At 41.7% G+C, this 16,080-nt stretch overlaps 1 long non-coding RNA gene across 1 annotated transcript; it reads right to left on the bottom strand.

The window, feature by feature from the left end:
* Positions 1 to 2,019: 2,019 nt before the first annotated feature.
* On the bottom strand, positions 2,020 to 15,530 carry LOC310685098. Its single transcript, XR_014515067.1, has 3 exons — positions 15,345 to 15,530; positions 3,052 to 3,181; positions 2,020 to 2,178 (listed from the first exon to the last, which is right to left on the bottom strand). It is a non-coding gene; the product is annotated as an uncharacterized lncRNA (long non-coding RNA).
* Positions 15,531 to 16,080: the final 550 nt, after the last annotated feature.

Raw genomic sequence — 16,080 nt, 5'->3', positions numbered from 1 at the left:
GAATCATCTGCATGTCCCTGTCCTGTCACAGTGCCTGGCAAAGTGATGGGCATATTCCTTCACATCTCCCCCCCCCCCATTTCTGGATGAAGGTGCCAAAATCCATCAATAATTGAAAGTGCTGACATGATGATACATTGCAGCAGAGCCTCAGGAGACATTATGATGCATTTCCTCATCGTGGTAAAGAAACACTGTGAAATTAATGTAGATATAATTTGATATTTAAATAAATGATGGAAGTGATTATAAGCTTATACTATGGAGAATTTTGAAACATGAATAAAACATAGTCTGGACTCATTTCCTCCCAAGTTCCACAATGCCCCAGCTCATAGTATATGCCACCTGGTATATGTTGAGGATAAAATAAGGTGTTTTAGTTGCATGCAATTAATACCTGTTAATATTTTAATAGCTTATTATGCTCCAGGTGAGGCATTATCGTGAATTGAGAATGTGTGTCTGAACGTTGCAGATCTTTGCACATTTTTCACAGCCTATGTAAAAAGTACTGTCAGCATCAAATCCTACAAATAGGCAGTGATTTGATATCAAGGCTGCAGCCTTACATACTTATCTATACATATTTACCCAGGAGTAAATCCCATGGAGTTCTATGGGGCTTACTTCTTTTTAGGCAAGTGGAAGGTTGCACTCCATATGTGTTAAACAGTTCGCTGCAGTGCTAATGTTCCGTTTGTTTCATTTTTATTATATCTTTGACAAAATGGTTTTTATTTATTTATTGTTTTTAACTGAGTGCAAGGTCTTTAGGAAATTGTAACTATGTCCTGAATCAGTGTATGTATTTATAGATCTACTATATTACTATGCTGCACAACTATGGAAAGTTCTTGGGCAGTTTACAGTAAAGGTTAAAACCTATAAAGTATACAAATAAAACAAAGGCATAAAATCCAAAAGAGAGTAAAAACTGCAGCAGGATAACAACAGAAAAAGGGATGAAGGATAGTCCAGAAGCTCTGAAAGCACTAAGCATGTCCTTTTGGAGGACCACAAACAATTAACTGCATGTGTGAAAGTCGCTGGAGACAAAGATAATCTGGTCTAAAGGGTTCAGGGTTAAGCTCCAGGTTGATGATGTGGGTAGGATTTGCCAATCTAGTTCAGGGGTTTGGGACAGTGGTAGGTGTGGCTATAAGGGAATATCGGCACACACACCCTCTCTTGCATGAACACAGAGGCACACAGCCCCCTCTTCAGCTGATCCATAGAGATCAGCTGAGAACAGGGGGGCTATTGTTAGGAAATAACTGGTGAATACCAATTAATGTGGGGAAAACTACAAAGGAAAATGGCTGACTGCCTGAATTTTTAAATACAAATCTAATTCCCTTTTCATTTGACAATCTATACAATTTGCATATTTGGGAATGGGTATGAAAAAATGGGCATGAGTCGGCCCTGAAGGGGGAGAGGAATGACCTTTTTCTTGGAAAATTCAAAGGATCTAATGTTTTCTCCCAACATTTGAGCAATGCATTGTGTTTTCAAGGGTTGTGAGCAAACAGTTGAGTACTTATTGCATTGTTATTAAATGCTCTTTCATGTGGAATGCTTGGTAGTGAAGAATACCAGTCACAACAATGCAGGTACTCAATGTCTTGCAAAATCAGACACTGGGCATCTCTTGCCAAGTAATATTTCCAAGCATTGTTTTTATTGCAGTTCAGCCCATGAGTTGATCCATAAATGATTACAGAGTACACTTTCAGATCTATTTCCGGCTTCAGAATCTTTGGTTTAAACATGTATTAATGGTTGGTGTAAATACAAATTGTGTAGGAGGTGACAATCCGTTTGGGAATGTTTGTGCCTCCCTCTTTGGAAGTCTATTTGTTTACAAAGCAACAGAAATTAAAATAATATGCTGCAGAAAATATTGGCAACAGCACAGGCGTTATAATTATTATAGCAGCTCACATGCATACCTCAAATTAAGCAATATTGGCTTTGGAGCAATCAGTTTCTGGTTGAATCTTAGGTATATTCTAAATACTTCTGTGTTATTTGAAAATGACTTTTTAAAACCTACTGTGGCATATTTGGATAGCTTCTGGTTACCAAGCCCAAATGCTGATTATTCAGAGAAAGAACAAGCAGGTCATACATAAAGTGGCTCCGCTGAAGATGCCCTTGATTTCTGTCCTGTATCTGCAATGAAGACATGGTTTTGGTTATTTGAAATGTTGATGTTTTGATCTCTTTCCAATGTAATAGCAACCTTGTGGCTGAGATGAATAGTCCGCCTTGTTGACAGCCAAGGTGGTTTAAAACAAAACAAAGGTATATTTATTTGTTTGCAGCTATCTTGTAATGAGATCCTCATGAAATCTGGTCTAGTGAAATGTCTATGTATGTCGTATCCCAGCTACCATGTCAATGGCAGCCTGAATATTGGGGCTTCCCAAGTATTCCAACTCTAACAACTTCAGGTAGTTTAAGGGAAGAGCATGCTAGTGGATAGGTAGGGTTGCTGGAATGCACTCTACTCCACTTTGGGGACGTGGGTGGTGCTGTGGGTTAAACCACAGAGCCTAGGGCTTGCTGATCAGAAGGTTGGCGGTTTGAATCTGCACAACGGGGTGAGCTCCCGTTGCTTCATCCCTGCTCCTGCCCACCTAGCAGTTAGAAAGCACATTTCTTTGTGCTACTATGGTTTGCCAGAAGCGGTTTAGTCAAGCTGGCCACATGACCCGGAAGCTGTCTGTGGACAAACGCCGGCTTCCTTAGCCTATAGAGCGAGAGGAGCGCAGGAACCTGGAGTCGTCTGCAACTGGACCTATTGGTCAGGGGTACCTTTACCTTTTACCTACCCCACTTCAAGCACTGCCTTAAGCAGGGGCTGCCAACCATTTTGGACTACCTATTGGTCACATTTTGAATTTTGAGAGATTGTTGGGGGTGCCAGTCACAATATTGCTTGCCATGGAGGGTGGCCTTTGCTCTGATATAGTTGCCTAATGTAGCATTCCAAGGTATCACTATTCATATTGCAAGGGATGTTGAAGTTGGCAATTTCCATACCATTAAACCAACTGATATTTTCACCGCAGATTCCAAATGCTGTACAGAGAAGAAATACCAGCACAGCAAAGAAAATAGTTGCCATTTCCATCTCTGTGTAGGGGGAGCCCATGGCCGTCTTTCTGGTGATCTGTTGATAAAAGGAGAATCAAAACATTTATGAATAAGTATTATGTTATCATTCAAATTCCTAACTGCCAGAACCAATCTTTTGGAGCACCTCTCCCAATATGAACTTATCATTAAATCTTCACCCTTTTCTAGGTGCCCCCTCTGAGGGAAGCTTTTCAGTTGTGTTTCCCCACTTGTGGAACGCTTTCCCTAATGAAGTCTGCCTGGTGTCATCATTAACATCCTTCAGTAACCAGGTCAAAACATGTATCTTTTCTCCCTGACATTTGCTGGCTTATGCTGATTTTGTTGTCTGTTGATGATGTGTCCATTGAAGTTTGGGGTGCTATGTGTTTTATAGGTCACTAGCAGCCTTGCTAGTGACCTATACACAACACTGATGGCAGAAAGTGAGGAGGAATTAAAGAACCTTTTAATGAGGGTGAAAGAGGAGAGTGCAAAATATGGTTTGAAGCTCAACATCAAAAAAACGAAGATCATGGCCACTGGTCCCATCACCTCCTGGCAAACAGAAGGGGAAGAGGCAGTGAGAGATTTTACTTTCTTTGGCTCCATGATCACTGCAGATGGTGACAGCAGCCACGAAATTAAAAGACGCCTGCTCCTTGGGAGAAAAACAATGACAAACCTAAACAGCATCTTAAAAAGCAGAGACATCACCTTGCCAACAAAGGCCCGTATAGTTAAAGCTATGGTTTTCCCAGTAGTAATGTATGGAAGTGAGAGTTGGATCATAAAGAAGGCTGATCGCCGAAGAATTGATGCTTTTGAATTATGGTGCTGGAGGAGACTCTTGAGAGTCCCATGGACTGCAAGAAGATCAAATCTCTCCATTCTTAAGGAAATCAGCCCTGAGTGCTCACTGGAAGGACAGATCCTGAAGCTGAGGCTCCTATACTTTGGCCACCTCATGAGAAGAGAAGACTGCCTGGAAAAGACCATGATGTTGGGAAAGATGGAGGGCACAAGAAGAAGGGGACGACAGAGGACGAGATGGTTGGACAGTGTTCTCGAAGCTACCAGCATGAGTTTGACCAAACTGCGGGAGGCAGTGGAAGGCAGAAGTGCCTGGCGTGCTCTGGTCCATGGGATCACAAAGAGTTGGACACGACTAAACGACTAAACAACAACAACAGCAGCCTTGCACTCAGTGTTGCTCAGGAATTCCTAAAAAGCAAATGATCACTGCAGTTTTTTAAATCAGTGCAATTTGAAAGTTTCAGTCCAGGATATTGATTTTAAATGGTGTCCATTTGTTTCCAAACACAGAGAAAACTTGCTCCTTGATCTCAGGAACCTTCATGCAAAATGTGGTTAGTATATCTTAAGAGGTGTCTGAATGCATAGCAAATAAGACAAACAACTTAAAATATATATAGTCGTTTGTTCAGTTTTTATCGCAATATGTTGTTCTTTTTTCTGATATTTTTATATTTTTGTAAACTGCTTGGAGATTCCTTATGCGCCAAGTAATTCATAAACTGAAAAAATACTGTGGCAGCTAAGAATAATGTAAAGTAGTTACATAGCAATGCAAACCAGCATGCAAGGCAGTCATTGTCCATTTGTTTTGCTGAAATCCCTTTTCTACTGAGAGGTAGATGCAATGATAAGAAAAGAGTACTGTGGTACCTCGGGTTACATACGCTTCAGGTTACACACTCCGCTAACCCAGAAATAGTGCTTCAGGTTAAGAACTTTGCTTCAGGATAAGAACAGAAATCGGGTTCCGGCGGTGCGGAAGCAGCAGGAGGCCCCATTAGCTAAAGTGGTGCTTCAGGTTAAGAACAGTTTCAGGTTAAGAACGGACCTCCAAATGGTTGCTCACTTTTTGGTCAGAATTGCAGATATAGTGCATATATATATATAGATATGTGTGTGTGTGTGTGTGTGTGTGTGTGTATGATGTTTTGACCTGTAAGATGACATAGCTATAATTAGGTGGCACAGCTATAAAAGAGACCCCCCCCCAGGAGACCAGTTCCAGGATATTTAGTGCAAACACACCCATGCAACTAAAATGATAAGGACAAAATGAACAGGAGCCAGTTATAACTAGTAACAGACGAACAGCTCAGCAGAATAAAAACAGGCAACCCAGGACTTTGCAGCTAAGGCTAAAAGATTGGGAGGTAGTTTCAGAGCCTGGGTGCAGTCACTGGAAATACCTCTCTCTTGTTCCCCACCAATAGCCATGCAGAGGTTGTTACTGGGATCCAAGGGAGACTGGAACAGAAAATAAATGGAAGCTGTACCAGAAAGCTGGGGTTCAAGTAGATGTGTTGGATAATCTATAGCCAAGCTGTGGTGTAGACTGTGCTTGGAATAAAGTACAGTGGTACCTCGGGTTAAGTACTTAATTCGTTCCGGAGGTCTGTAAAGGTAAAGGTAAAGGTACCCCTGCCCGTACGGGCCAGTCTTGACAGACTCTAGGGTTGTGCGCCCATCTCACTTAAGAGGCCGGGGGCCAGCGCTGTCCGAAGACACTTCCGGGTCACGTGGCCAGCGTGACATCGCTGCTCCGGCGAGCCAGAGCCGCACACGGAAATGCCGTTTACCTTCCCGCTAGTAAGCGGTCCCTATTTATCTACTTGCACCCGGGAACTGCTAGGTTGGCAGGTGCTGGGACCGAACGACGGGAGCGCACCCCGCTGCGGGGATTCGAACCGCCGACCTTTCGATCGGCAAGCCCTAGGCACTGAGGCTTTTACCCACAGCGCCACCTGCGTCCCCTTTTTTTTTTTTAACCTGAAACTGTTCTTAACCTGAAGCACCACTTTAGCTAATGGGGCCTCCCACTGCCATCTCGCCACCGGAGCACAATTTCTGTTCTCATCCTGAAGCAAAGTTCTTAACCTGAAGCACTATTTCTGGGTTAGCGGAGTCTGTAACCTGAAGCGTATGTAACCTGAAGTGTATGTAACCAAAGGTACCACTGTAATTTGTTTTAACAATGTTCAGTGAATTAGTTCAAAACTCTCTGAACTACACCTGAAAGTTGTTCTCATAATTGCTGCTGGGTGAATTGAACATGAATTAAGTTTATTTTTGGGGGGCAGGGTAAGAACTTTGAATGTCTTCCTTCTTCTTTAGACTCTTTGAGTTTTTAAGCTTAAAAATGATAATTATTGAGAAAAACAAATTAATCATTTTGCATTCCACTCTTCTTAAGTATGTTTTACACTTTAGCACAGCAGCTCTCAGCATTCTGAATGCTGGGGGGGAAATAGCCAAGGAGGATTTGGATGAATTTGAACAGAACTGTGAACTGAACCTGAACCCAACTAGTTCATTTTGTATAAAAGGACAAGTGGGAACTGGAATCTATTCCTTTTTGGACATGTTGAACTTGAACTAGTTGCTTTTAAAAATGAACTTTCCAAGCTCATGTACAAAACAGGGAGAGTATGCAATGCCTTAATTTATAGCTTCTTCAGAAGTTAGGAGGAAATATTGCATTTATCTACAGTTTTGGGATATGGGATACATCCTGTTAAATTAAAATAATACCCATCTGTTGTGTTCTGTCTGCATCACCCCAGGTTAATCCACCAGAAGGCATGGTTTTGAAAACCTGTTTGTATACAGTGTGTGTGTGTGCACTGTACATATATTCTTTAAGGCCGTAATTAGACCTGTCAGATAACACTGATATAATTAGCACTTTGTAAAGGGACTTTTTTTATGAGACCAATTGTGGGATTTTTAGTGCCAAGGCAGATGGGGGCTTCAGAACTACATTAGCGTGAACTATCCAAATTGCACACCCACTACTTCTCATCAGAATAGAAATAGCCCTAGTGTTATACATAAATCCATGCCAATACTTTTAGTCCTCACTTTTGATGACATCAGATTTTGCACTTCTTCACACAGAAAGGTTTGAACTTGTGCAGCAGCTCAAAATTTAATCCTACACTGTTTGTTAGTTAAGTAGCAGTGTGCTCAAATGACAGCAATATCATGCCCTTCATGATAGGAGATACCAGGAAGCATCTGATATGTAAAGCTGGTGCTTCATGTTCTGAATGATATCACTCAGTTTCAAAAAAAAACCCTTAGGAGTAAGTGAATAGACAGAATTGATGGGATATAGGATGAATGAAGCAATAAAGCTGCAGTAGGTAATTGCAAGCCTGGGGTGGGTGTATATGAATGTGGCACTTCAGACCTCCTTATCTGGCTCTCAGGATCTAGGCCATTTCATCTCATCAGATCACCCCCTCACTGGCCCTGTTCTGCACCCTCTTTGAGTATTTTTGCCTGGAATGTGCCCTTGAACTACCACAATGCATCTTCCTTGCTTGTAGGGAGAGATGGTGGAGGATGCAGAAACATTTGGCTTTTGCATAGCTGGAATATAGTTTGGTCTACAGAGCTAACGATCCTCTCCATTGACACACAACCCACTGGCACACAGTCCCCAGAAGACAGGGTTGCCATACGTCTGGGCATATCTGGAATACTGCAGTTGGCATCACGGTCTGGCCATAACTTTGGCCCCAAAAAACTCAACAACTTTTCTGCCTGGATTTTCACTGTTTGAAATATGGCAACCCTACCAGAAGTTTCCCTGTGAGAGAATAGGAACATAGGAAACTGTCTCACACTTAGGCAGACCATTGGTCCGTTTTACAGAGTATTGTCTACACTGACTTGTAGCAGCTCTCCAAGGTTCCAAGCAGGGAATGTCTGTCATCCCTATTTGGTGATGCCCCAGTTTCAGGGGTGCTGATTTGGGCCCCAGGTTATGGGTGCCCAGCGTGTGCGACATGACATCATGACGTGACATTGCGATGTGACGTCATGACATCACATGCCCCGCAGCCTCTTGTGGCACTGGAAGTCAGGTTCTGAGGTCTTGCAAGGCCTCAGGGCATCTCCAAGGTCTCACAAGGCCTCAGGCATGACCTCTGGTGCTTCGCAAGGCACTGGAAGTTGCATCAGGGGTCCTGCAGTGCGGGTGCTGAGCACCCACAACAAATATTGTCTGGGTGCTCGGGCCCCTAAGGCCCCCTATTATTGGCACCCCTGCCCAGTTTGAACTTTGAACCTTCTGCATGCTCTACCACTGGTCTTTCCTTCTGGTTTAGAAAGGGTTCCTCACCCCTGCAATAAAGGTTATTTTTTTAAAAAATGCTTTTGGCTATATTTGTTTCATTCCCATATTGAGGACACACAGTTTCTGAAAATCTACAGCTTGCAAAAATCTATGCTTATTGACTTGGCCTAAAAACAACAGCAACAACATTTACTAGCCAGTTGCCCGTTCTATAAAGATGTGAATTCTTTAGGATCAAAACTTAAGGAGTTCCATATAATAAGCAACTTAGGGCACAATTATGCACATTGCTATTCAAAACTAAGTCCCGTTCAGCTAACTGGAGCTTACTCCCATGAAAGTGGATATAGGGCAGGAGCTATAGTATTTCTTACAGCCAAATGCTTTGGAATTAGTTTTGACATGAGATGGTTTCAGTGCAAGCAATTATCTGGAAAGGAAATAAGAAAATAGTCCTTGCAGATGTGAACAAATAATTTTGGGGGAGTTGGGGGAACATCTCAAGCATACCACTGTCTATTTTGAAAGTAATAACTAAAATTGATATCTTTATTTGTGGGCTTCTAACCTTCAGAGGGTGCACAAACACCCCTATATTCACTTCAAAAATAAATAAATGAGCAGGTTTCTGAGACTATTTTCTTTGAGCACTCTCAAAACCTCAAGGGCTTTCCCAAGTTCTCGGGGGGAAATTGGTTGCAATTCCATGTGTCTCATGTGCCTGTTGAGATCAATGTCTCCATCCACATCTATTTGAACATACATTTTTAAACCCACGTAATGTCCAGAAATGGTGGTGGTGATAAACAGTGGATAACCCTGCAGCAATCATCCTACCCAGAAACGTATCTGATTTGCTGGGTGGTAATACAAAGTGATACAGAATCACACAAGTAAGAGAAGATCGAATTATAGCATGTTGACTGTTAGTCCGGAAGTTGAGACAATGAAATGGGTTTCATTTTAACTGGAGACTGGAGGCTTTCACCATAGGCTGGATGGAGACAGCCCTGGCGGATGGTCAAGGTTCTAACATGAGCTTTGTCCACCCACCTACTAAAGCTTCTTCCCTCTCCTGCCTCCAACTCCACTTTGCATTTTCCTAGCAAATGTGCTTTGCAAGACAAACACCTACTTGATGGGGGCACTGAAGTTTGTGTTTACCTAGCTCATAATACCAAGTTGGCCAGCTGAGCATGCTTACCTGATATATGTATCAGCCATGCATGCTGCAGGGCATTATCCCAAGCTTGTGTGATTTTAAACCAAAAGTAGTGTGTACAACAATCTGCATGCGGCTCCCTTCCTGCTCTGCATCTTCATCTGGTCTGTTCCTGGTCTCGATCCATGTGCTAGTAGAAGTAACTGCTCACAAAATGGTGACATCCACTTTCCCAACTCACAGAATGGTGGCACCTGCTATGTTCAGCGCATGGGTAATGCAAGTGAACAACAAACCCCCCCAGGAGTAATGCAGGTATGACCTACACTCAGTCAGCTTGTGCCAACACTACAAATCCAGGAGACGCCTTGGTGACAAAAACACAAACTTTCTTTAAATGCTTACTGAGAGAGCTTGAAATGAATGAGCCAAGAATGGTAGATCATCTGTCATTTGCTGCAACATTTCAGCCACTCCTAAGTACTGTATTATTTTCTGCTTTATCTAATAAATGTAGCATTTACATAGCAGGATGCAAATGATAGGATTGCAAGCTAAATTCACAGAAAATGAGTGGCATCACATCTTTTTGTTTTAGGCATTCTTTGCCAAATCAGTACCTGTGAATCCCTGCTAGAGAAAGCATGGCAGATGACTGAAAGGATATCTGAAATTGGGTTGGGTTAACCATAATGCATTTCTGTATTTGAAAGTACTTAATAAGCCTATCTCCAAAGGAAAACAAATGTAGCTGTTTGCTTATCGAGCTATATCTATTCATCTATCTATCTATCATCTAATCTATCTATCTATCATCTATCTATCTGGGACGTGGGTGGTGCTGTGGGTTAAACCACAGAGTCTAGGACTGCCGATCAGAAGGTCAGTGGTTCAAATCCTCATGACGGGGTGAGCTCCTGTTGCTCGGTCCCTGCTCCTGCCAACCTAGCAGTTCGAAAGCACAAAGTGCAAGTAGATAAATAGGTACCGCTCTGGCGGGAAGGTAAACGGCATTTCCGTGCGCTGCTCTGGTTTGCCAAAAGTGGCTTAGTCATGCTGGCCATATGACCCGGAAGCTGTACGCCGGCTCCTTCGGCCAATAAAGCAAAATGAGCGCCGCAACCCCAGTGTCGGCCACGACTGGACCTAATGGTCAGGATTCCCTTTACCTTTCTATCCATCTATCAATATCTAATCTATCTATCTATCTATCTATCTATCTATCTATCTATCTCTATCTATCTATCTATCTATCTATCTATCTATCTATCTATCATCTATCATCTATCATCTATCATCTATCATCTATCTATCTATATCTATCTATCATCTATCTATCTATCTATCTATCTATCTATCTATCTATCTATCATCTATCTATCTATCTATCATCTATCTATATCTATCTATCTATCATCTATCTATATCTATCTATCTATCTATCTAGTGTTCTCTCTTTCTCAAATCATGCCAAGAGTTAATTTGTTACATCAAATAGTCACACATGGTCACATTCATAAACACAGCAGGGAATGTTTTACAGCAACAATGAAGCCCTGATGGAAGGTCTTGTTTTCATATTGAGAGGGATCTTTCCCCAGGAATTACAAATCATTTAAAAAGTCATTGCTGTACATAGTGACTGTACATAATTCTCACTAATCCACTTTGTGAAACATGGTTTGAAAATCTTGTGTTGCTAACCGAAGGTGGCTTTGGGCTGTCAAAAACTCTTTTGTATTCTGAGATGTCTAGATGTTGATTCGCTATTAAATAAATTGTCATCAGGAAGACAATCTTTTCAGTTATTCTCCCAGCATGAATCTTTTATGAACTTCAAATCCCCCAGGGATAGATCTAAAGCAGACAAGGTCCTGATCTGACCACCAAAGACGGTTTAGTGCTGTCTTGTTACAGTGCTGGCAATACCCAGTCTTGATGACTGACAGAAGTTGTTCCAGTTGGGGAGATTCAGATAAGCCACCTGAGTTCTTTAATTTTACAATGATTGACAGTCAAACTTCTTATTGCTAAATATATATTTTTTTACAAACCTACATTCTACAAACAACATCTCCAGCTCTATTGAAACTGTGGCAGATGGTGCATAAATGCATTGGGAAATGCAAAACTGGTGATCATACCTTTACTTCATTCACAGTTAATGAGATGTTTGAGATAATAGGAGCCCCTTAATCTAAGAAAATAGGTTGTTCCATTTTATTTATTTCTGTAACATAGTCCTGGCACATACCTAACCAGCAATGGGAACTACTACTAAATGGAAATTCCAGTTGTATTTGCTGGAAGCATGCCATGTGAATAGGAATGGCAACGTGGTTAGGGTGACCCTGGTGTAGGAGGTAAATCTAGCTGTAATCCTCTACTCACTTACTTTGGAGTAAGCACAACTGAACTCAATGGAAGTTAGTTCTCAGTAAATAGTATACAACTAAACTGTACACCCCCCATACACCCCAATCAGATGTTACCAAAGAGTCAAGGAACAGCCATGGTGCAATGCCCTATATGTATGCTGGTAATAGTAGAAAAAAGGGATGCCAGTGGTGCTGTGGTTTAAACCATTGAGCCTCTTGGGCTTTCTGATCAGAAGGCTGGTGGTTCAAATCCTTGTGACGGGGTTAGCTCCCATTGCTCTGTCCCAGCTCCTGCTAACCTAGCAGTTCAAAAGCATGCCAGTACAAGTTAATGAATAGGTACCACTGTGGCGGGAAGGTAAATGGTGTTTCTGTGTGCTCTGGTTATAACTTTTTTTCCTTTGGACAAATTTGGATGAAATCTGTATACAGTGGTACCTCAGGTTACAGACACTTCAGGCTACAGACTCCACTAACCCAGAAATAGTAACTCGGGTTAAGAACTTTACCTCAGGAGGAGAACAGAAATCGTGCAGCGGTGCAGCAGCAGCAGCAGCAGCTGGAGGCCCCATTAGCTAAAGTGGTACCTCAGGTTAAGAACAGTTTCAGGCTAAGAACGGACCTCCAGAATGAATTAAGTTATTAACCCAAGGTACCACTGTAATATAATGACCTCTATAATTTGGCAAACTTCAACCACTCTATGAAGTGGTTAAAGACTTCCCAATTATAGGCAAATAAGTCCAGGGCATTTTGTGTTTTTTCCTTTTTAAAAAAGGAAAAAGCCACCCATAACATTTTTTTATTTTTGGCCAGAATTGGCAAAGGAAAAATCTTGCAAATTTTAGGTTTCATCCATTCTGGAGTTATGGTAAACTTAGAGTAATTTATTTTGCTTTCAGCAAATGCTTGACCATAGCATTAGTGTGATGCCCACATCATCAAGGTGCCCAAAAGGTGCCACCTCCTAGAAATAGCACTTCAACTCTGAGAATCCAGTCCAAGGTATCCTGCTTTGCCTTGTGAGTCAACCCAATCCAATGCACACCCCTTGAGATATGCTTTTAAACAGTTAACATTTCTTGCAAATTTATTGTTTCTACTGTTTGAGAGATTTAAAGCAGTTCAAGAAAATCCAGTTGACACAAGTTGCTTTAGCCTTGCGGGTGAAAACACCCTTATATTCCAAACTTTAAATTGGGAAGGTCAAATAAGCATAAAAAGGTATGAGGAAGCAACCAGACTTACCTACAGTTCAGCATAAAATGGGAAATGTGAGGATCCAGCATGACAGTTTAGAGATGTCCTATTAGCTTTGCATGTGTCTTTGCTGTCTCATAATGAATGGCTAAATCCTGACATTCAATATAGAGACTCAATACACCCATTTTATTCGATACTATTCCTATCTGGAAAGGGTTTTTGGGGGGGAGGGGGGGGTTTGCCAGGGAGGGGCTATCAGCATTATTGCCACATGACCTACAGTAAGAGAAGATATACAGATTAGTTTCTCCAAAACAACACCTGCTTCCTTGCTAGCATCACAGTAAAGTTCAGTTGTCCTCCTTTGTATGACATCTCTTTTTTCAGAGACATTTGCATTGCATGCATTCTTATAATAACAACATTGAGGTGAGGCCAGATCACATTTCCTATCCATACTCAAAAGAGCACATTAGTGAACAGGTGCAGCATGGATGCAAACAATATGAATTCATAGAGAATTGGCTGTCTTATTTAATCATTTATGGGAGAATCTAGTTACTGTTTGGAATGGCCTTCTTTTGTGCTGGCACCAGTAAACTCGTTGTGCCTTTGATATAGCTCTTTTCCATCACTTTGCCCATTTTTTTCCTTCTGGAAGTTCCTTTCCTGGACAAAACACAAATTATACTTGCCTACATACCTAGAATGTGATTTAGTCAAAGTAAAGCCCTTTTACACTTTCCTTTTTTTTTGCAGTGTGGGATTAGTTGATTCACTTACACATCAAGGTACAAGAGAACTGAAATATTGAACAAGATGTGCTATAGCTGTCATTGTTTCAATATTCCAGAAAAATGGCACAGGGGTCACTTTTTAAAATCATCTGATAGTCCTGTTTCTAAAAAACGGGTTGTTGTTTTTTTGATTATCTGTGGACCACATGGAAATATAGTTAATGATACAGCTAAATGAGTAAAATGTTAAAATATCATAAGTGGGTAATCTTCAGAGGATTGTATTTTGGAATTAAAAAATAGTTCACTGCTTGATATGGACTTCTTCATATTTTCATTTGATGATTTAACATCTAACATTAATTTTATATAGGTAAAAAACAAAATTTTGAAAGGAATGGTTGTACTGTAATCTCCCCTTACCCCCTGACTGCCCAATGGATGCTTTACCCAATTACAGTATTTCCCATATGCTGTGCTTTGCTTGGGTGGGAAAAAGATTGTGAATTCTGTCCCTTTTAGAACAAGATAAAAGCATGTTTTCACTCATTCTAACTTGTGTGATGAGAATCTCTGGAGAATGAAGTGTAATGTGTGCAGTTCATTGAGACAGACTGCTGTTCACTGAAACAGAACAAAATCCAGATTCAAAAGTTCTTTCTCTTGTTTATACAAACTCGGCCTTGTTTTTTTAAAGATATTTATCCTAGACAGACATAGTTTCCTCCATTTTTTAAAAAATGAAGGAAATGTACACCATAAATATAGTAGATCTCAGGAGGAAGAAATGGTAAAAGCACATAACCTTCTATTTTCAGCAGACAGGAAGTGGGCTAACACTGTTATCCAGCAACTCCAAAACTTTGGGAATTCTACTGCTCAACACAAGAGTACCATATTCCACTTTAATCTCCTCATTCTTTTTAGAAATCTTTCCTTTTCTAGTGTGCTCCCAGCAGTATATCTGCAGGGAGCGGGTGGCGCTGTGGACTAAACTACTGATCCTCTTGGGCTTGCTGATCGGGAGGTCGGCCGTTCGAATCCCCACGATGGGGTGAGCTCCCATTGCTCTGTCCCAGCTTCTGCCAACCTAGCAGTTCAAAAGCACACCAGTGCGAGTAGATAAATAGGTACCGCTGCAGTGGAAAGGTAAATGGTGCTTCCATGCGCTCTAGCACTTGTCATGGTCCTCCGTGCGCGAGAAGCGGTTTAGTCATGCTGGCCACATGACCTGGAAAGCTGTCTGTGGCTAAACACCGGATTCCTTGGCCTGAAGCAAGATGAGTGCCACACCCCATAGTCGTCTTTGACTGGACTTAACTGTTGAGGGGTCCTTTACCTCAGAAAATTGTAATAGACATGCAAGAATGAGGTCTGGAACACGTGACCAGCTGAGAAGATCCTGGAGCAATGGAAGGGAAGGCAGGGGGTACATACAAGGGATGCAGCCTTTTCTGTTCTCATCCTGAAGCAAAGTTATTAACCCGAGGTACTATTTCTGGGTTAGCGGAGTCTGTAACCTGAAGCGTATGTAACCTGAAGCATTATGTTACCAGAGGTACCACTGTTCACTTATTTTACTATGGGCTATTTCTGGGGTAGACTTGGACCTAACTTACCTATATGATATTTCTACCTTCTCCTATCTAGTGCCCTTTAGATGTTATTAGACTTCCATTTCCCCCAGTTTCAGCCAGCACATATATAGAGGGGACTTGGTTGGGGAGGTTGACCTGGGGCATTATTTTTCTGCCTCATGACGTTGCCTGCTTTCTTTGAGTCACAGGTGCTGTCTTTGCAGGGCCCTGGGTACTGAGGCATCCACAAAACTTCCACCGTGGGTGCCTGGTCGGGTGACCGAACATGTTGCTTGTGTGATGTCACACAGTGCGCCAAGACTCGATGGAGCTCATCACAGCCATGGGAGGGTCTGATGGGGCCTGTCGCATCATGTGATGCTATGCATGCGCCACATTGTGCTGTGTAACATTATGTGTGTCGTCACACATGCGCCGGGGCAACCCCAATGTGGAGTGGAACCTGGCACAAAGGCCATTATGATGGGGAAAGGGGGAGGCAAAATGATAAACAACTGTGTAAGAAGAAATATAAAGATGATCTTTGGTGTGATTCTCTTGGGCTTGAACCCTACAGACTATTTGAGATTTGGACTTTTTGGTCTGCTACCTTGTAACATAAGAAATGTCCCTATTGTACCTTCTTTATATGTTTGTGTGACTTTATTATTTTCTGTGACAGTTTCTGTGTTTCAAAGAAAACATTAAACCTTTTAACTCAGTGTTTGAACTACCAATTTAAGTTCAGCGGTTGAACAAGGCTCCAAGGACCAGAGAT

The sequence above is a fragment of the Podarcis tiliguerta genome (assembly GCF_965153285.1).
Source record: "Podarcis tiliguerta genome assembly, chromosome: 9".
NCBI lineage: Eukaryota > Metazoa > Chordata > Lepidosauria > Squamata > Lacertidae > Podarcis > Podarcis tiliguerta.
The sequence above is the reverse complement of the archived record's forward strand: the minus strand, read 5'-3'. Positions and strand labels throughout refer to the sequence as shown.